The following is a 22,647-nucleotide window of genomic DNA, read 5'->3' as shown; positions in this document are numbered from 1 at the left end:
TTGATTGATCAAGCAACTTTAATTAGAGGAATGTTCTAGTTGAGCAAATCAGAAATTGAGTTGAGAAATGCAGAAAGTTAAATGCGGGAAAGTAAATGGCAGAAAGTAAATTGCAGAATCTTAAATGGGAATGAGGGAATTGCTCATAAATGTAAATGACAGAAATTAAAGAGAATGGGTAAGATCAGAAATGGGGAGTTCATTGGGCTTAGGAGATGTTGCATTCTCCGGATCAATCTCATTTACATCTCTTCCTCAATCAATGCACTCATTGATCTCCTTGGCAATCTTAAGTGATTGAATTCCAATTTCTTGTAATTCAATCTCTCAAATCTTGATCAATAGCCAATTCCTTGGTCAATTGCTCATGAGAAGAGATGAAGTATGGTTACTGATTATACCACATGCATTTCCCAAATCAAGCATTGAGAGGATTATAGTCACATATCCATCCAAACCCAATTTGGTATAGCATGAGAAAGCATTTCTAGCTTGATCTCTTCATTCCTCTTCCAAGGTTCAGTAGAGATCCAAGTATGAATAGTTTCTTTTCCAAGATAACTACCCAATTGGATGAAGATCGAAAGCTTTCAAGTAAAATCAAGAGAAAAGATAGAAGAAGAATAATGAAAACTAGTATTGATCCATCAAATTACAACAGAGCTCCCTAACCCAATGAAAGGGGTTTAGTTGTTCATAGCTCTGGAAAGTGAAAACAAAGATGGAGAATACATGATGAAAACTAGAAGAGCAAAGAAAGTAAAATACAGGAAGTAGTTCTATGCTATTTTCCAACTCCCAGCCACTCTCTAAAATAATTCAAAGCTACTCCTATATATACTACTCTTCTCATCTTCTAGTTGGCTCTTCAAGTCTTGGGCCTTTGGATCTTGAGTTTGAAGCAGTTCTCTTCTTCATTTGGGCTTGGCTTTACTTGCAGAGAGAAAGTATAAAGTGGACAGAGATTTTAGCTCAGGACGTTAGGGTTGTTAACGTTTAGTGAAAATATGAGTTCGAGAACGTTAGTGACAATCAACTTTCTCACTAACCTTCCTAAGTAAAAGCCACGTTAACCTCAACGTTAGTGGCACAAACGTTGCCACCAACGTTGCCTCTAGGTCCTTCGCACACGTTATTGGGACTTAACTTTCCCAATAACGTTGAAAAGCCCCCATTGCTCCTACGTTAGAGCCCACGTTAACTTAGTTATCGTGGCTCTTTAACGTGGGCTTGCCATCCTTCGAGAACGTTAGTGACATTCAACATTGTCACTAACGTTCCAATGTGCCCCCATGTCTCACGTTAGAATCCACGTTAGCTAGGTTAACGTGGCTTATAACGTGGCCATGCTTAGCCATCCCCAACGTTAGTGACAATGTTGAGTGTCACTAACGTTGACTTGTCATTCCTCATCCACGTAAGCTTCCACGTTAACTAAGTTAATGTGGGAGTTAACGTGGCTCATAGTAGCTTGTGTGGCTCCTTCCAACGTTAGTGACAATGTTGAGTGTCACTAACGTTGGCCATCACCTTCTTCTCTCACGTTAGCCTCCACGTTAACTAAGTTAACGTGGAAGTTAACGTGGCTCCTTGGGGTTGTGTGGTTGCTTCCAACGTTAGTGACAATGTTGGGTGTCACTAACGTTGTCGACCACTCTTGCCTCTTCACGTTAGCTTCCACGTTAACCAAGTTAACGTGGGAGTTAACGTGGCATTGTGCACTTAGGCCAACGTTAGTGACAATGTTGAATGTCACTAACGTTTGCTTCCTTTCCCCCTTTTAACGTTAGAGGTCACGTTAACTAAGTTAACGTGGACTCTAACGTGGCCACTTGTGAGCATTGGCCAATGTTAGTGATAATGTTAAGTGTCACTAATGTTGGCTCAAATTCCCTTCTTCACATTAGAGTTCACGTTAACTTAGTTAACGTGACTCTTAACGTGGGTAATGATGGCTTCGAGAGCGTCATTGGCAGTCACTTTTCTCATTAACTTTGCAAGTTACCTCCCATTCTTTGCTTCCTTTGGTCCTGAAATCAGGCAATAGAATGCATCAAAGTTCTAGTCCAAGTCATGGGTAATGTAGAATACAATTTGTCACTAAACTCATGCAAAATCCTTATGAAATCATGTAAAATGCACAATGTATGCTTGAATCAAGGTGTAAGTGAATACCTACCCAAAACTAGTTTATTTCCTAAGAAAATGCATGAAACTATCCTAAAAATAGTAAAGAAAAGGTCAGTGAAACTGGCTAAAATGCCCTGGCATCACTTCTCACTCCTTAGCTGTATAGCTTTGCACTCCTCTTTTGGATTAGGAATGGTGTCGCTTGGTAATGAGCTTGATGGTCTCTCAATAGCAATCTGCTTGGAAAGCTGTCCAATCTGCCTTTCCATATTTTTCATGGAAGCTTCCTGGTTCTTTGTTGTCATCTCTTGGTGCTTCATCATTTTCTCCATTAAGAGCTCCAAATTGGTGATCCTTTGAGAGTCTTGTGAGATTGGTTGGTTGTGAGATGTTGAGGGTTGATGGTAAGTATTTTGATTGGTGGCTTGGTTATTGGATGGATGATGGTTAGAGTTGGGGTAAGTGTTTTGGGGTTTTCTGTATGTATTTTGGTTGTTATTTTGCTGGTTGTTGTGGTTTTTGTTTTTCCAACTGTTTTGGTTTGAATTCCTTTGCCATGGCTATTGAGTCTGAGTGTGATTGTCTCCCCACCTAAGGTTGGATGGTTCTTCCAGGATGGGTTATAAGTGTCACCATAAACTTCACTTGATCCAGAACCTTGGTTGTGCACATATTGAATTTGCTCTTGCTGTTGATCCTCTTGATTTTCTTCATTCTGCCCCCAAGGATTTGATGGTTGGCTTGTATTTACTGCTGCAACTTGGAGGCTATCAATCCTTTTAGCCATTTGCTCAAATTGTTGTTGAATTTGCTGCTGCATCATTTTGTTTTGAGCTAGGATTGAGTCCACTCCTTCCAACTCCATCACTCCTTTCCATTGTGATGGTTGGCGTTGCCTTTGGTGAGCAAAGAAATATTGGTTGTTAGCCACCATATTAAAGAGATTTTGGGCCTCCTCTGCAGTTTTCATGAGTTGCAAAGAGCCCCCAGCTGAGTGATCCATTGCTTCTTGAGCCTTCAAAGTGAGTCCTTCATAGAAGTTTTGAAGCTTATCCCATTCAATGAACATGTCTGGTGGACATTTCCTGAGCAGAGCCTTATATCTCTCCTATGCCTCATATAGAATAATCCTCTGATAATCCTCTGAGGTGGGTAAAATTTGGCAAGAAACTTGCTTACCAAAATCTTCCCAAGTGTTGATACTCTCCCTTGGGAATGTCTCTAGCCATTGAGTGGCCTTGTCTCTGAGGGAGAATGGGAATAGCAGTAGCTTGTAGATGTCAGGATGCACACCATTAGATTTGATAGTATCACATATCCTCAAAAAGGTGGATAAATGTTAGTTTGGATCTTCAAGTGGCCCTCCTCCAAAAGAGCAGTTATTTTGGACCAATGTGATGAGTTTTGGCTTCAATTCAAAGTTATTTGCATTGACATTTGGGGTAAGAATGCTACTCCCACAATGTCTAGGATTTGCAAATGTATAAGAGGCCAATACTCTCCTCTGTGGTGGATTGTTGTTAACCCCTCCTTCTGGATAATTGGAATTAGAGGGATCCCCTTCCATCTCGTGATATTCCTCCTCAGAGTCTTCCTCTCCAACAACAGCCTTCCCTCTAGCTTCTCTTCTTATCCTCCTGAGAGTTCTTTTGTTTTGTTCACAAAAGGTAGGTATAGCTCTACCTGACATACAAATAAAATACAAGAAACACACAAAACCAGAAAACCAGTAACACTTCAATCTATTGCTAGAGTGAAGTTTTGGTTAACTTAGGCAAAAATTCAAAAAGTTAATGTGTTAGCTGAAAACAAAGATAAAAAATACTTAATCATTGTCAACCTAACCAATCCCCGGCAACGGTGCCAAAAACTTGAGGTGTGGAAAACGATCCAACACAAAACTCACCAGCAAGTATACCGGGTCGCATCAAGTAATAATAACTCACGTGAGTGAGGTCGATCCCACAGGGATTGAAGGATTGAGCAATTTTAGTTAGGTGGTTGATTTAGTCAAGCGAACAAGAGTTGATTTGAGTGATTTGAATCCAACAGAAGCTAAATTGCATGAAATTTAAAGGGAGAGGGATAATTGACAAGAATTTAAAGTGCAGAAGAATTAAAAGAGCTAAATCTTAAAGTGCAAGTAATGTAAATTGCAGAAACTTAAATTGCAAGAAATGTAAATAACTAAAACTTAAAATGCAAGAAATGTAAATGGCTTGAATAATAAAAGGATTTGGGTACTGGGAGTGCAGAAATTAAAAGATCACAAGTAAATTGCAACAAGCAGAAGAGTAGAAGATGAATTGAGTTGAAGTAGATCTCAAACAGAAATGTAAATTAGCTTGAAGGGGCATTCAGCAAATGAACTAAAATGAAAATGCAGATCTCAGGGTTTTAGAGACTAGAAATCCAAGTCTAGATCTCACTGCCTTCTTTGATCCAACTCAAAGAACAATTGCAACAAATTAAAGATCAAGCAGTAAAGAGACTTGAATTCAAATCACCAAAGCTTGAATTATGCAGAGAAAGGAACAAAGAGATCTCAAGGTGAGATTGAGACAGAATTTCCTCAATTCTCAACACCCAAGACTCAAGCAAAGTATGTAGAAAAGAAGACAAGAAAACCCAGAGGAAGAGAATTCAATTCTCTTTCCCAATTCTCCCTAAAAACTCTAAATCTCAAGAACAACAATGAAAAATAAAATTGAGCTCTCCACTGAAGTTTTGTAAAAAAAACTCCAAAAGAAAAAGCCCTTTTAAAACTTAAATCCTAAGCTATTTATACACTCTCTTCTAATGATCATTAAGCCTTGAATTTGGGCCCTTGTCCTTGATGGAATTGGGTTGAAGATAGCCTCTGTTGATTGTTTTTGGTCTTGAGAAGAAATCTGTTTGCACTATGGACTTTGGGATCATTCACGTTTGAGTCAACGTTTGAGGCAAACGTTGACTCAAATGTCATCGTGTAATGGCATCATGCAGAACGGGTGCTTGCTGTCACTCACGTTTGAGTTCACGTTTGAGGTCAAACGTGATCCTCCCCAAGGCAATCTTCAGCCAACATTTGACCTCACGTTTGAGGCAAACATTGGCGCAAACGTGGCTCCTCCCAGGGTACTTCTTAAGCCAACGTTTGACCTCACGTTCGAGGTAAACGTTGGCGTAAACGTGGCTCCTCTCAGGGTACTTCTTAAGCCAACGTTTGACCTCACGTTTAAGGCAAACATTGGCGCAAACATTACTTCTCCTCTAGGGTATTATTAAGCCAACATTTGACCTCACGTTTGAGGCAAACATTGGCACAAACGTGAGCTCTTCCCAGGGTGTTCCTTAGCCAATGTTTGACCATACGTTTGAGGCAAAGGTTGGCATAAACGTTGAGCTCCTCCAGGGTGGCTTTGCTGTTATCCACGTTTGAGTTCATGTTTGAGGCAAACGTGATCTTCTTAATGCTGCCTTTATTTCCATTCCTGCCATCCCCTTTCTTCAACCTTCCTCCAAGCCTTTTGGTCACCTATCATCAATCAACAAATGCATCAAAGCTACGCTAAAATCATGAGACTTCTTCTTATCCTTGACATATAAGAAATTATAGCACAAACCTCATGAAAATGCATCATTTTACTCATGGTTGATTGAATCCAAGTACACATGAATTTCTATCCAAATGGCTTACTTGTAACTCAAGAAAGTGTATAAAATCTATTAAAAATAAAGGAAAAAGACTAGTAAAACTAGGCTAAGATGCCCTAGCATCATCTTGCATGTGTTTCTTTTCTTAAAAATTTTCAAAAATATGTTCTTGATGTTCATCATGATCTTCAAAGTGTTCTTGGTGTTCATCTTGATATTCAAAGTATTCTTGCATGCATTATTTGTTTTAATCTTAAATTCTTATGTTCTGTGTCATTGTGTTGTTTTTCTCTTTCTTCATTAATTCAAAAAATGTAAAAAATAATATCTTTCCCTTATTTCACTAATAAATTTCAAAATTTTGGGTTGACTTAGTCGAAATTTAGTTGTTTCTGGTCGGAGATGACGTGTCCGGCTGGCTGGTGGCGGCCGGAGCTGTTGTGTCTGACTTGTTGGAGTTGCTGCACTGCTGATCCTTGGCCACCGGAGGGTGGAGGTACCTGCAAGAGACTCCGATGCTTAAGTTAGCATGGGTATTAAACAGGTTTATTGTAGAATCAGAGTATGAGTTATACTTGGGTGCTCCAGTGTATTTATAGTAGTGTGGGCTGACCTTTCTGATAAGATAAGTTAGTTATCTTATCTTATCTTATCCTGTTTTGGATAAAGTCAGCTTATCTTCAAGGGAACCGCCTTTATCTCTATTGGCTGGGATTGCCTTTGGATTTGGGTCGTGTTCCTCTATTTGGGCCCTTTATTGGGCTTTCCGGTCGATTTGGCCGAGCTCTTTTAGAAGAGGTCGGGTAGTCTGACCTGAAGAGGTCGGTCGCTGTGTCGCCGATCATCCCAGGTCGGATAGCTCGACCCAGGGTATGAACAGTGCCCCTGCTTGAGCTCGGTCTTCTTTTGAGGTTGAGTTCTTTGACTTCGGTCTAGTGGGGCCGAACTCAAGCATTTTGTCGATTCCTTTGAAACAGATTTTGAATGTAGAACGTTTCCTCTAAAAGCGCGCGCTTTTATATCGGCGCTTTGGGAACGTGCAAGGGTTTAATGCTTTCATTAATTTTGTCATTAATTGCCCCGTTTCCCTTTGGCTCTTTCATTTTGATTTTGAAAACCCTAAAAAATAATTTCTCTCCTTCGCCCTTTTCGTAACTTCTTTCTCTGCTCTCTTCGCTATTTTGTTCTTCTGCTTCCTTGCGTTGCGGCGTTGCTTGGTGATTTTCTTGGGCAGCTTTTATTTCTGCGCTTCCGTCTTTCTCCTCGAAGTTTCTCATCGTCTCCAGGTTAGTCCCGTTTCATATATTCTCCTTGTTTTGCTTTGATTTTGACCCTTTCTTTAGAGAAAGTTTGGATCTTTTGTTTTGTTATGCCCTATTGTTGTGAGTTCTGGGAGTTTCTTCATTTTCTGCATGGTCCTTTTTTGCCTTTGCTTAATGCTTTTAGGGTTTTGCATGTTCTTTGTTGTTTCCGTTCTGATGCCGTTTATCCAGAAAAAACCCGTATCTGTTTCTTGCTTTATTTGACGGTTGCTTTGCCTAATTCTGAAAAAGTTCGCACCTTTGATGGTTTCTTCTTGACGTACTTAATTTTGGGAATGCTTTTGCTGATAGATTGTGATGAATTTTTCTTTTGACACTACTTGCTGTTTAAAGTCTTTTTCTTGTTTGAAAAATGCTGGGGTGGGAGCTATAGATTTTCCTGGAAACCTTGCTTCGTTACTGCCTCCAAAGGATGCCCCAAGATTTTAGTTTGAGTCTTGGGGTTTTCCTTTTCTGTGTGTTCGCCTGCATCGTATTGAGTTGTTTTCTCCCTTGTCCGAGATGTTTTTAGTAATCCCATCTTCTTTTCTTACTTGTAAGATTAGTTGGCCTCATGTCCTCTCGCAATAACATTGTAGAGATGTCTTCCAGAGTTCCCGAGGGGATGTTCGATTGGCTGGACTCCCTTGTTTTGTTGTGTGTTTCTATTGTGGATGCTGAATTTTGCACAAAGCTGAGGAAGCGCCATAGGATTTGTGATAACAGTGTCCGCGAGGGGGTTTATGAGCTTGTTGCTCCTGATTCCGATGAGAGAGTTTATTTTCCGACTTCCATCGAGGGGGAGCGTCCCTCTTTCTATGCTTATGAATACTTCTTCAGCCAATTAAATGTTACTTTTCCTTTTACTACTTTTGAAACTGACTTGTTGTGGTCCTGCAATATTGCTCCGTCCCAGTTTCATGCAAACTCCTGGGGTTTTATCAAAATATTTCAACTTCTTTGTCAGGAGTTGGACATAACACCTTCTGAAACTCTTTTCCTTTATCTTTTTGTCTCGGCCAAACCTGGAGGTTCCTCCAAAAAGAAAGCTTCCTGGGTTTCTTTCAGGTCGGCCCAGGGGCATAAAGTTTTTGCCATGTATGATGAGTCGTTTAAAGATTTTAAGAACTATTTCTTCCGAGTCCGTGCCATTGAGGGGGTTCGCCCCTTTTTTCTTGATGAAAATGATGAGCCTGCTTTTCCTCTAGAGTGGCAAAAGAATGTAAGAGTGCCACGTTACACATGGGAAATGCTTAGTGAGGTTGAGCGGGCCTTTGTAGTTGTTCTTGAAGATTTGTAGGGGAAGCCTCCCCATCTGGACACGAAGAGATTTTTGAGTGATCCATCTTTGGTTCGGGCTGCTTTGGGTACTATCTGATTTGTTTTTATACTTGCTCCCAAGCTTTGCTTCTCCTGTGTTGTAACTTGTCTTTGATTTTTATGTTTTTCAGAGATGTCGAAGAATAATGATTCTATGAGGGCCTATAAGAAGGCGAAGAAGGCGACCGCTGCTTTAAACATCTCGGCTAAGGCAGCCGGAGAGGGATCTTCTCAGCCTCCAGTTAAACCTCCTATATCGAGTTTTCCCGGGCCGAGGAAAGCAATTCCTACTCCTCGGGTCCGTCTGGTCGATCCTCCACAATCTTCTGTTGCAGCTTCCGGTGCCCCTCCTAGTAAAAAGCAAAAAACAATTGAGCCTTTCAACCTTGATGCTCCTGACTTTGATGCGGTTGAGTTTGTAGATCAACAAATCGGCCCTTATGGTGCTCTTTCTATGGATGACGTGTCGCTTCTTCATCATTTTGATTATATCACGCGGAATGGTATCAAGTTGGCACACATGGGGGCGGCCCTATATCGAACTGCTCAAAGTCTTCCTCTCCATGCCACTAAAGCTTTTATGGAGGAGGCCAAACAGGAGTTTGATCGGATGAAGGGCTTGAAAGAGGAGCTTGAAGTAAGGGTGGCCAAGTTGGAGAAAGACTTGGAGAATGAAAAGGCTAGTTCCACTTCTCTGGCTGGTTCTCTGAGACTGGCCGAGGACACGGCTATGCGTCATAAGGACAGTTATCTGACGTCTTACCGGGAGGTGTTGCGTCTGAGAGAAGAGTTGGAGAATGCCCGGGCTAATTATTCCGAACTCCAAGGTCATCTTGTTGGCAGTGTTACTGCTGCCTATGAGAACCTGAAGGAACAAGTTCGGGTTATTGCTCCCGAGGCCGACCTGACCCTCTTTAGCTTGGAGAACGTTGTCAGGGATGGCAAGGTTATCCCTGATGACGAGGATGAGGATGATGTCGGTCCTCCCCCTGTAGCCTCTACCAAGGTGTTGATTTCTGCTGTCCATGCCGAGGTTGGTCCTCCTGCTTCTGATCCCGACTGCCAGATCTTGAACCAGGATGACGGTACTGTAGATGCCGTTCCTCTCCAGACTCACCCTCCGTCTCCTCGTGCTGATGCTGCTAAAAAGTCTTCAGACCCTTAGCTTTTACTTTATTCTGGATATGTAGTTGGCCCGGCTTGTGGGTTTTTTTAACTCTTTATGTTTCGTTAACTGCTGATACTTTCCCGTTGCTTGCCTAGCAACTTTTGTTTTTTATAAAAAACAAAGGGTAGCTCGCTTTAGCTTTTTTAAGGTAGGTTTTAGTGGCCTCCGAGGCTTTTATAACCTTGTGGATGATATCAGGCTTTTTGTGCTTGACTTGGTATCTCTTTTTCTATGAATATTGGAACCTTGCGGCTTAACCTTTTTTGGTTTGCTTTATACTTTGTAGCTTGAATCCTTTGTGGTTGTAGGTCCAACTTTGATTTTTGGTTCGTTCTTGCTTGTATTTCTGACGATCCATAACCGATTTTTTTAAGTAAGTCGTTTTTGTAATCCTCTTTTTTGGATCTTTGTCAGATCTCTTTCAGGGATCTTTATCGTAGTAGGAGTCCGACTTCGTTATATCGGTCTTCTTTAAGTTATTTTTATAATCCTCTTTCTTGGACCTTTGTCAGGTCTCTTTTAGGGACTACTTGTATAACTTTTTTAGTAGTAAGAGTCCGACTTCGTTATATCGGTCTCCTTTAAGTTATTTTTGTAGTCCTCTTTCTTGGACCTTTGTCAGGTCTCTTTCAGGGACTACTTGTATAACTTTTTTAGTAGTAAGAGTCCGACTTCGTTATATCGGTCTCCTTTAAGTTATTTTTGTAGTCCTCTTTCTTGGACCTTTGTCAGGTCTCTTTTAGGGACTACTTGTATAACTTTTTTAGTAGTAAGAGTCCGACTTCGTTATATCGGTCTCCTTTAAGTTATTTTTGTAGTCCTCTTTCTTGGACCTTTGTCAGGTCTCTTTCAGGGACTACTTGTATAACTTTTTCATTTCGGGCTGACTTTGTTACGTCGGGCCCTTCTAAGTTAAAGTAATCCTCTTTAATAGGGTTGGCCAGACCTCTTTCCAGGGTTTACTTATAACTTGGTTTGACTTGGTCCGACTTCTTAACGTCGGCCAGTCTTTAAGTTATTATTTTAGCAATCCGTAAGACCTCGTCAGGTTCTTTTTTTAGATCACTTTCGATAACTTCTTACATTATTCTGTGTTCATCTTTGCCAATTTGTAGAAAGTGGTTGTCATCTCTAGATCGTCCTTTGGGTGAATCACGTTTTCACCTTTATCGGACGGTTGTCTTTATCGTGATCGTGCAGTGAAATTGTTTTTCACTTTCTGCCGATCTGTCGCTTTATAATCGGACGATGAATGGTTCAGATTAATGCGGCTTGAAATCTTTGTAGAATATCTAAAATGTATTTTATTTAAAGGAAATGTGCAAATATATACATATGGGATTGTCTGAGTCTCAACTTGGTGCCTCATTAAAAAACCTTTTCAGGAAAAAGAGTGCATCCAATGATGAGATCTTTTATCTCTTCTAACTATAGTACCTTCTTAGGTTGCAGGCGTGCCATGACCTGGGAAGCTCTCGCCCATCGAGTTCAGACAGTCTGTAGTAGCCCTTTCCAAGTACTTCTACAACTCGGTAGGGTCCTTTCCAGTTTGCTGCCAGCTTTCCTTCTCCTGGTCGAGTTGTTCCGATATCATTTCGGATTAGGATGAGATCATTCTCTGCAAAACTTCTCGGTACTACCTTTTGATTATATCTGGAAGCCATTTGGCGTTTTAGAGCTTCTTCCCTGATCCGAGCTCTTTCCTAAATTTCGGGTAACAAGTCGAGCTCTTCTCTCTGGAGTTGGGAGTTTGCTTGCTCATTGTAGTGAATTACTCTAGGCGACCCTTCCTCAATCTCTACTGGAATCATCGCCTCTATTCCGTATGCTAATCGGAAGGGAGATTCCTTCGTGGTGGAATGTGGCGTCGTTCGATATGCCCATAGGACCTATGAAAGCTCTTCTGCCCAGGCTCCCTTTGCATTTTGTAGTCTCCGTTTTAGCCCGGCCAATATGACTTTGTTTGCAGCTCCAGCCTATCCGTTGGCTTGCGGATGTTCAACAGAAGTGTACTAGTGTGTTATATTCAAGTCGGCCACTAGTTTTCTGAAGCCTGCATCTGTGAATTGGGTGCCATTGTCTGTGGTTATTGAATATGGAACTCCGAACCCCGTGACAATATTTCTATATAAGATTTTCCGGCTTCTTTGAGCGGTGGCATTGGCTAAGGGCTCTGCCTCGATCCACTTTATAAAGTAATCTACTCCTACTATGAGAAACTTAACTTGTCCTGATCCCTGTGGGAAGGGGCCGAGAAGATCGAGTCCCCATTTTGCAAACAGCCAAGGCGAAGTCACGCTGATGAGCTCTTCTGGTGGGGCGATGTGAAAGTTGGCATGTTTCTGACATGGTGGACATGTCTTTACAAATTCTGTAGCTTCTTTCTGTAGAGTTGGCCAATAAAATCCTGCCCGGAGTACTTTTTTTGCGAGAGCTCGTGCTCCGAGATGATTGCCACAAATGCCGCCGTGTATTTCTTTTAGCACTTCCTTTGTGTTGGAGGTCGGTACGCATTTTAGTAAAGGTATTGAGATTCCTCTTTTGTACAGGATGTTGTTTATGATGGTGTAGTACTGTGCCTCCCTTTTTAATTTCTTTGCCTCCTTTTCTTCTGCGGGGAGTGTTCCTGTTTTGAGGTAGTCGATTATGGGGGTCGTCCATCCTTGGTCCTGACTTGTTATCGTCAGGACTTTTTCCTCTTCCAAGATTGACGGGTTCTGCAACATTTCCTGGATGAGGCTTCTATTGTTGCCCCCTGGTTTGGTGCTGGCTAGTTTCGAGAGTGCATCAGCTTGGGCATTTTGTTCGCGGGGTATGTGGCAGATCTTATATTCCCCAATTTGTCCGAGCTGTTCCTTGGTTCTATCCAAATATTTTTTCATGGTGGGATCTTTGGCTTGGTAGCTCCCTGTTATTTGTGATGTAACTACTTGTGAATCACTGTAAATGTTAGGTTTTTGAGCTCCAACCTCTTTAGCCAGCTTCAAACCAACTAACAAGGCTTCATATTCGGCCTGGTTGTTCGAGGCCGGGAATCCGAATTTGAGGGAGAGCTCGACTTGGGTTCCTTGGTTTCTTTCTATTATCACGCCTGTGCCGCTTCCAGTTTTATTCGAAGAACCGTCCACGTAGAGATTCCATTCCGTGGGGGTTTCCAGGGTGTCTGTGAATTCTGCAACGAAGTCGGCCAGATACTGTGATTTGATGGCCGTCCGAGGTTCGTATTGGAGGTCGAACTCTGACAGCTCGACTGCCCATTGTAGAATTCTGCCTGCTAAATCCGTTTTCTGCAATATTCCTTTTATGGGCTGGTTAATTCGAACCTTAATGGTGTGAGCCTGGAAGTATGGGCGGAGTCGTCAAGAGGTTAGGATAAGAGTATAGGCAAATTTTTCTATTTTTTGGTAGTTCAGCTCGGATCCCTGTAGTGCCTTGCTAATGAAGTAGACGGGTTGTTGCCCTTTTTCGTCCTCCCTGACTAGTGTAGAAGCTATTACCCGGTTCTCTACTGCGAGGTATAATATGAGCGGTTCTCCTTCTCATGGTCAAGATAGGATAGGTGGCCGTCCTAAGAATTCCTTGAAGTCTCGGAAGGCCTGTTCACATTCTGTCATCCATTCAAACTGTTTTCCCTTTCTTAAAGTAGCATAGAAGGGGAGAGATCTTATCGCAGCTCCTGCTAAGAACCGGGATAGGGCGGCTAATCTCCCGTTGAGTTGCTGTACCTCTTTGACGCAGGTTGGGCTCTTCATGTTGAGTATGGCTTGACATTTGTCTGGATTTGCTTCAATTCCCCTTTGTGTGAGCATGAAGCCTAAGAATTTGCCTGCTTCAACTGCGAAGGTGCATTTTGCGGGGTTGAGTCGCATGTTATGCTTCCTTATAGTGTCAAACACTTGAGCCAGGTCGGACAATAGTGTGTCTTCGCTTTGTGTCTTTATTAACATGTCGTCCACATAAACTTCCATGATTTTTACGATGTGATCTGAGAAGACTTTATTCATTAGCCTTTGATAAGTAGCTCCTGCGTTCTTGAGACCGAAAGGCATCACGATGTAGCAGTAGTTTGCCTTTGGTGTTAAGAACGAGGTCTTTTCTTGATCTGGTGGATACATGGGAATTTGGTTGTATCCTAAATATGCATCCATAAATGAGAGATATTTGTATCCAGAGGAAGCATCTACCAGGGCGTCAATACTTGGGAGTGGGTATGGATCTTTTGGACAAGCTTTGTTGAGATCGGTGTAATCGGTGGACATTCGCCACTTCCCATTCTACTTTTTCACCAAGACGACGTTGGCTAGCCATAGTGGGTATTTGACTTTTCTTATAAATCCGGCTTCCAGCAGTGCTTGTACTTGTTCTTCCATAGCTTGGGATCGTTCTGGCCCGAGTTTTCTTCGCTTCTGCTGCACCGGCCGAGATCCTGGGTAGACCGCCAACTTGTGACACATTAGCTTGGGGTCTATGCCCGGCATGTCTGCAGCTCTGCATGCGAAGAGGTCGACATTATCTCGTAAGAATTGTATCAGTAATTCTTTTGAGTCTCCTCTTAGAACCGTGCCGATATTAGTTGTTTTGTCCGAGGTGTCTCCGATCTGAACCTTCTCTACTTCACCTTCTGAGTGCGGACGGAGTTCTTCTCGTCGATGAGCTCCGCCAAGCTCAATTGTATAAAACTCTTCTCCTTTGCCCCTGAGGTTTAAGCTCTCGTTATAACAGCGACGTGCCATCTTTTGATCTGCTTTTATCGTGGCTCTCCCCTCTGTAGTTGGTGATGACAAGTCATCTTAGCCTAGTTTCACTAGCCTTTTTCTTTTGTTTTCAATTGAATTATGCACTTTCTTGAGCCATAAGCAAGCCAATTGGGTGGATTTTCATGCTTCCTTTGATTTAATCAACCATAGATGAATTAATGCAATTTCATGAGGTTTTATGCTATAATTATCACATATTATGAAAGAATGAATATCTCATGATTTTGAGCATAGCTTTGATGTGTTTGGTTTATTAATGAGTGTGCAAGGGGGAGCCAACGTTTGAGCAAAAGTTTGACCCCAAACTTTGGCTCAAACGTTGGTAGCAGCAAGGATGGGGTGGCTGATATGAAAAGTTTGAGTAAAAGTTTGCCTCAAACTTTTACTCAAACTTTTACTCAAGCTTACATGATTCCAAACCCGGTTCACTTCGGTTCTTCTCCAAATTCCAAGAGCAATCAACCAAGGCCTCTATCAATCCAATTCCATCAAGAGCAAAGGCCCAATTAAAGGCTTGAAGACCATTTGAAGAAAGTGTATAAATAGCTTAGGATTTAAGTTCTTCGGGGAGCTTTCCTTTTAGTTTTCATAGAGAGCTTTCGGAGAGCTTTTGGTGTGGAGTGAATTTTAATTTCTAAGTCTCGGGGAAGGAGAATTGAATTCCCTTCCTCTTAGTTTTCTTGCTTTCAATTTCAATTACAATTGTCTTGGATCTTGGGTTGGAGAATTGAAGGAATTCTGTTTCAATCTCATCCTGAGACCTCTCTGTTTCTTTGCTGCACAATTGAATTTAAATTTCTGTTAATTGCTTCTTCATCTACTTTCTCTGCAATTTACATTTCCTTTGCAATTGTTCTTGTTGGATCTAGGAAGGCATTGAGATCTAGACTTGGTTATCTAGTCTCTTGGGTCCTGAGATCTGAATTATCATTTTACATTCTCTGTTTACTACTTTCAAGCTCATTTACATTTCTGTTTCAAGATCCGATTCAATCCAATTCATCTTCCACTCTTATGTTTGTTGCAATTTTACTTTTCCTTGTTTAATTTCTGCAAATCCAATTCCCAATTCCCTTTACAATTCAAGCTATTTACATTTCTTGCACTTTAAGATTCTGCAATTTACATTTCTTGCGTTCTAAGTTTCTGCCATTTAATTTCTTGTTCTTTAAGATTCAGCACTTTAAATTTCAGTTCTCTTTAATTTCATGCAATTTACCCATTCCCTTTACTTTCTATGCAATTTGAATTCTGCAAATCACAAATTTCTCAACCAAATCTTGATTCGCTTGACTCAATCAATCACTAAACTAAAATTGCTCAGTCCTTCAATCCTTGTGGGATCGACCTCACTCCCGTGAGTTATTATTACTTGATGCGACCTGGTGCACTTGCCGGTGAGTTTTGTGTCGGATCGTTTTCCGCACATCAGTTGGGAATTTCATGCATAGATGTGGAGTTGAGACTATTGTGCCGAGTTGATTGAGTGTTGTCCGACCTATTAGAGCATTGTAGGCTGAACTTACGTCGACCACAATGTAGTCTATTTTGAGGGTCCTGGATTGGTTCCGTTTTCCAAAAGTAGTGTGTAGCGATACCTATCCCAGCGGTTGTACCGGGGTGTCTCCTAGTCCGAACAGATTGTTCGGGTATACTCTAAGCTCCTTTTCGTCTAAGCCGAGTTTGTCGAAGGCTGTTTTGAATAAGATATCGGCAGAATTCTCTTGGTCTACTAATGTGCGGTGTAGATTGGCATTTGCCAGTATAATAGTGATGACCATGGGATCGTCGTGTCCTGAGATGATGCCGGATGCGTCCTCTTTAGTGAATGTTATTGCCGGGATGTTGGGTGCTTCCTCCTTTCCCTCGACATGATATACTTCTTTGAGATATCTCTTTCGGGATGATTTGTAGATCCCACCTCCTGCGAATCCGCCGTGTATCATGTGGATATGTCTTTCTGGTGTTCGAGGTGATCGTTCGGCTCGTCCATCATCTTCGTCTCTTCGTCTCTTTCTTTGGTCATCATCTCAGGTAGCCAGAAATCGATCTAATTTTCCTTATCTTACCAATTTTTCTATGATATTTTTCAAGTCGAAGCACTCGTTGGTGGAGTGCCCTCGGACTCGATGGTATTCACAATATTCCTTCCAGTTTCCTCCTCCCCTTCTGCCTTTGAGTGGTCGCGCTGTGGGGATTTTTTCTGTGTGGCAGACTTCTTTGTACACATCGACCAGGGATGCCTTGAGAGGAGTGTAGTTATGGTATTTTTTTATTTTGTCCCCCTGTCGATCTTCTTTCCTTTTAGAGTCCTTGTCTTTGTCTCGGTAGGGGGCCCCAAATTTTGAGTTTTCTCCCAACCGAGCGTTCTCTTCCATGTTGATGTATTTTTCTGCTCGCTCCTGTACTTCGTCTAAGGAGGTAGGATACTTTTTTGATATAGATTGGCTGAAAGGTCCCTCTCGTAAGCCATTGATGAGCCCATGATGGCGGCCTCAGTTGGTAAACTTTGTATGTCCATGCATGTTTTGTTGAATCTTTTCATGTAGTTGCGGAGGCTCTCCCGATCTCCTTGCTTGATCCCTAGTAAGCTGGGTGCGTGCTTGGCCTTATCTTTCTGGATAGAGAATCTGGCCAGGAACTTTTTGGCCAGGTCGTCGAAGTTTGAGATGGACTTCGGAGGTAAGTTGTCGAACCATCTGATCGCCGTTTTCGTGAGAGTCGTTGGAAAAGCTTTGCAGTGAATGGCATCTGAGGCATCGGTAAGGTACATTCTGCTTCTGAAATTGCTGAGATGATGGTTGGGATCTGTTGTGCCATCATACAAAACCATATCTGGGAGCTTGAAATCTTTTGGGATTTTGGTCTTCATGATTTCTCTGGTGAACGGATCTTGTTCTATGCGTGAATTTTCCTCAGGAGTGGTCTGTGGAGCTTTTGATTTGAGGTCGGCCTCTAATTGCTGTAGTTTTTCTTCCAGTCCTCGGCATCGCCGTACCTCTCTTTGTAGATCCTTTCCGATCTCCCATTGTTGCTGGGTTTCTTTCTCAAGTTGCTTTAAGCGATGTTGAAGTGCTTCTATGGCTCCTGGATTCGGTGAGTTTTTGTCCCCGTTGGACTCTGGAGTATCCTTTAGCGTAGTGTCCGCGTTCTTGTGCGGTGTTCTGTTTTCCAGATCCGAGTCGTGGTCGTTGTCATGGCCGTTCGCCATGTTTTTGGGATGACTTTCAGGTTCCCCGGCAACGGCGCCAATGTTCCGAGGGTTACCTGAAACTGGAGGTCGATCTCGGATGAGATCTTCTGTACTGGTCAGAGATGACGTGTCTGGCTGGCTGGTGGCGGCCGGAGCTGTTGTGTCCAACTTGTTGGACTTGCTGCACTGCTGATCCTTGGCCACCGGAGGGTGGGGGGTACCTGCAAGAGACTCCGATGCTTAAGTTAGCATGGGTATTAAACAGGTTTATTGTAGAATGAGAGTATGAGTTATACCTGGGTGCTCCAGTGTATTTATAGTAGTGTGGGCTGAACTTTCTGATAAGATAAGTTAGTTATCTTATCTTATCTTATCCTGTTTTGGATGAAGTCAGCTTATCTTCAAGGGAACCACCTTTATCTCTATAGGCTGGGATTGCCTTTGGATTTGGGTCGTGTTCCTCTATTTGGGCCCTTTATTGGACTTTCCAGTCGATTTGGCCGAGCTCTTTTAGAAGAGGTCGGGTAGTCTGACCTGAAGAGGTCGGTCGCTGTGTCGCCGATCATCCCGGGTCGGATAGCTCGACCCAGGGTATGAACACAAATTATAACTAATAATTAAAATAAAAACAAAAATATTTTTATTTTATTTTAATTAATATTCGAATACTCTCTCTCTCTTATCTCTTTCTATTTATTTAATTATTTACTAACACTTCTCTTCTTAAAAATTTGAACCCTCTCCCTCTCTCTGTGTTCGAATTCTTCTTCTCCCTTCTTCATTCTATTCTTCTATTCTTCTACTCACATAAAAGAATCTCTATACTGTGACAAAGAGGATTCCTCTTCTTTTCTGTTCTCTTCTTTTTTATATGAGCAGGAACAAGGATAAGAACATTCTTGTTGAAGCTGATCCTGAACCTGAAAGGACTCTGAAGAGGAAGTTAAGAGAAGCTAAAACACAACACTTTGGAGAGGACCTAACAGAAATTTACGAAAAAGAAGATGACATGGTAGCTGAAAATAACAACAACGGTAGAGATGCAAGGAAGGTGCTTGGTGACTTTACTACACCAACTTCTGACTTCTATGGAAGAAGCATCTCAATTCCTGCAATTGGAGCAAACAACTTTGAGCTTAAGCCTCAATTAGTTTCTCTAATGCAGCAAAATTGAGGTTAAGACCAATGGGGTTAAGACCAATGGGTTAATCCTGAGGTCTACAGACTTATGCTTTTTCCCCTTTGCTATAAAAGACAGAGCTAGGATATGATTGGACTCACAACCTAAAGAAAGCATGAACTCTTGGGAAAAGTTGGTCAATGCTTTCTTGGCCAAATTCTTTCCACCTTAAAAATTGAGCAAACTTAGAGTGGAAGTCTAAACCTTCAGACAGAAGGAAGGTAAATCCCTCTATGAAGCTTGGGAAAGATATAAGCAATTGATCAGAAGGTGTCCTTCTGACATGCTTTCAGAATGGAGCATCTTATGTATATTCTATGATGGTTTGAATTGTCCAAGATGTCATTGGACCACTCTGCTGGTGGATCTCTTCATCTGAAGAAGACGCCTGCAGAAGCCCAGGAACTCATTGAGATGGTTGCAAATAACTAGTTTCATGTATACTTCTGAAAGAAATGCTGTGAATAATGGGATGACTCAGAAGAAAGGAGTTCTTGAGATTGATACTCTGAATGCCATATTGGCTCAGAACAAGATATTGACTCAGCAAGTCAATATCATTTCTCAGAATCTGATTGGAATACAAGCTGCATCCGGCAGTACGAAAGAAGCCTCCTCTGAAGGAAAAGCTTATGACCCCGAGAATCTTGCAATGGAAGAGGTGAATTGCATGGGAGAATCCTATGGAAACACCTATAATCTTTCATGGAGGAATCATCTTAATTTCTCATGGAAGGATCAGCAGAAGCCTAATCAAGGCTTCAATAATAATAATGGTGGGAGAAATAGGTTTGGCAATAGTAAGCCTTTTCCATCATCTTCTGAGCAACAGACAGAGAATTCTAAGCAGAGCCTCTTTGACTTAGCAACCATAATCTCTGATCTATCTAAGACCACTCTCAGTTTCATGACTGAAACAAGGTCCTCCATTAAAAATTTGGAGGCACAAGTGGGTCAGCTGAGTAAAAGAGTCACTGAAATCCCTCCCAGTACTCTCCAAAGCAATACAGAAGAGAATCCAAAGAGAGAGTGCAAGGCCATTGATGACATGTCATCATGTCATGTTTTTCTATGCCTTTTTCCTTTGTTTTCAATAGGTTTTATGCACTTTCTTGAGCCATAAGCAAGCCAAGTGGGTAGATTTTCATGCTTCCTTTGATTTAATCAACCATGTATGAATTCATGCTATTTCATGAGGTTTTATGCTAAAATTGTCACATATTATGAAAGAATGAATATCTCATGATTTTGAGCATAGCTTTGATGTGTTTGGTTGATTAATGATAGGTGAAGAAGGCTTGGAGAAAGGGTGAAGCAAGAAGGAATGGCTAGGAGTAAAGAGAGGACAATGGAATAAGTTGAACCAGGAAGCAAAAACTTTTGGGTAAAAAGTTAGCCTCAAAGTTAGACCCCTAACTTGGAGGCTAATGTTGGCACATGAAATTCACCCCTGGGCACCAAAAGTTTGCGCCAACGTTAGCCCCCTAACTTTGAGGCTAACGTTGGCATGAAGAGAACCTCCCTGGGCACCAAAAGTTTGCGCCAACGTTAGCCCCCTAACTTGGTGGCTAACGTTGGCACATGAAATTCACAAGAGGAGGAGCAAAAGTTTGCGCCAACGTTAGCCCCCTAACTTTGAGGCTAACGTTGGCGCCACACACCACAACAGCTTGAAGGGGTATACTTCCAACAAGAATAACTTGAGCTACAGAGCTCCAAATGAGGTGATTCAAGAAGCATTGGAAAGTAGGAATCAAGCGCTTTCCAAGCATATATGGCACTGCATGGTGGACACTAAAATTGAGGGAGAAAACTTCCCCGCAATGTGCATAAACGAACATGGTGGCTACCTGCAGTGAGGCCAACTGACCTCTGCACCTTCAACGGAGTATAACTCGAGCTGTAGAGCTCCAAATAATGTGCTCCCAACGGAATTGGAAAGTAGACATCCAGGGCTTTCCAAAAATGTATAATAGTATGGGGTGGACAATACGTTTGAGCCTCCAGAACTGGCGTTTTCGCCAACGTTTGAGGCAAACGTTACCTCAAACGCTGCACACCAAAGCCAGCGACCATGCCCTCTTCAAATGATCATAACTTGAGTTGTAGATGTCCAATTGAAGTGATTCCAAGTGGGTTAGAAAGCTGACATTCAGAGCTTTCCAACCATATATGATAGTCTATATTGGGCATAAAATTGGCAACATGACAAGAGGACAAATTTGGCGCCATAAATGTGCATAAGGGAGGCCAACGTTAGGGTCAAAGTTAGACCCCTAACGTTGGCACCAACGTTCATACCAGCAAGTTTTGTGGGCTGCTATGAAAAGTTGGAGCCAAAGTTAGACCCCTAACTTTAGCTCCAACTTTTGGTCCAACTTTTGCAAACTCAACCCGGTTCAATTCGGTTCCTCTTCAAACTCCAAGAGCAATCAACCAAGGCCTCTTTCAACCCAATTCCACCAAGAGCAAAGGCCCATGATCATCACTCAAAGGCACAAGAAATAGATAAAATAGGAATTTTATTTAATTGTAATTTATTTTTAATTTCATTTTCATTTCCATTTTGTAAAGCCTATATAAGGCATCATTTTCATATTTGTGAGGAGGCTAGCTCCCCTAGGGAGCACTAGAATTTGAGAGCTCTCTCTTTAATTTTCTTTGTTTTGAATCTTGGGTGGAGAATTGAAGGTGTTCTGTTTCATTCTCCCTCTGAGATTTCTCTTTGTTTTTCTTGCTGCTTTTAATTCACTGCACTTCAAAATTTCAATTCTGTTTTGATTCCCAGCATCCAATTTCCTTTATTCTTCCTGCAATTTAAATTTCCAGTTGCGTGATCTATTGCTCTTTTTAATTTCCAACACCCCAGCCCCTTTACTTTTCATGCAATTTACTTTTCTTGCAATTTAAGTTTCAGCTATTTTACTTTCTTGTTCTTTAACTTACTTGCAATTTTACTTTCTGCATCTTTAAGATTCATTGCAATTTACTTTCTGTTGGCTACATTTCACACAATTCACTGAATATCAGCTTGACTAAACTAATCACCCACTAAAATTGCTTGATCCATCAATCCCTGTGGGATCGACCTCACTCCCGTGAGTTTTATTACTTGATGCGACCCGGTGCACTTGCCGGTTAGATTCGTGTGTTTTGGGAGAAATTTATTTTTCACCAAAATACTCATCAAGTTTTTGGCGCCGTTGCCGGGGATTGATTAGATCAACAATGATTAAGTGGGTGAGAAGTCTAGGTCAAGCATTTTCTTTATTTTTGTTTTCTGTTTTAAAGTGAAACCAAGGTGTTTGAGTTTTTGCCTCACTAAGAAATTCTCATCTCTGATATGAGTAATTTCAATTTTTCTTGGTTGTGTGTTTTACAAAACTCAAATGGAGTTCAACTCATCTTATGATCAAACAAATTCTATGGGATATCACCCACCATCACCAATTTCTAATGATGGATGGGAATATCACCAAGAAACTTCAAATTCTGGGCTCTCCAATTCATGGAGCCATGCTTCAGAACCACAAGATGAGAAAGAAAATCATATTGGACATTTCCCTCCACCACAAAATGATTCAAGTCATTATTCCACTGGTGGCTGGGAGTATTACCAAGAAACTGCAAATTCTGAGCAGTCAACTCACATGAGAGATAGTCCAACCTCACCTCCCACTTCTACATTTGAAAATTCTTCATCACCTAAATATGCCTCAACACAAACTTCCACGAACCTAGGCCTCTCAAAGCTAGAGATCATGTTTGAAAAATATGAGAGGGAGGTGCAAAGATCTTGGAACGAGCAAAAGAATTCATTCAAAAACATGGAAGTGATGGCAGGCCAATTGTTGAATGCAAGGAAGGAGAAAATGGAAAAACAAGAATGCAAGGTCCCTGTGTTAAGTGAAATTGCAAAAAAAGAGGAGGTGGAAGAGCAAAATGAAGATCCACTTCAAAAA

The 22,647-nt window shown here is 41.6% G+C and overlaps 1 non-coding gene across 1 annotated transcript; it reads right to left on the bottom strand.

Annotated features, from left to right (window-relative positions):
• Nucleotides 1-18,866: 18,866 nt before the first annotated feature.
• On the bottom strand, nucleotides 18,867-18,974 carry LOC148565046 (small nucleolar RNA R71). The gene has a single exon (XR_015885166.1). It is a non-coding gene; the product is annotated as a small nucleolar RNA R71 (small nucleolar RNA).
• Nucleotides 18,975-22,647: the final 3,673 nt, after the last annotated feature.

This window comes from Arachis ipaensis, chromosome B5, assembly GCF_059453495.1.
Source record: "Arachis ipaensis isolate K30076 ecotype BB chromosome B5, ASM5945349v1, whole genome shotgun sequence".
NCBI classification, from domain to species: Eukaryota; Viridiplantae; Streptophyta; class Magnoliopsida; order Fabales; family Fabaceae; genus Arachis; species Arachis ipaensis.
This window is presented reverse-complemented; position numbering and strand designations above follow the sequence as displayed.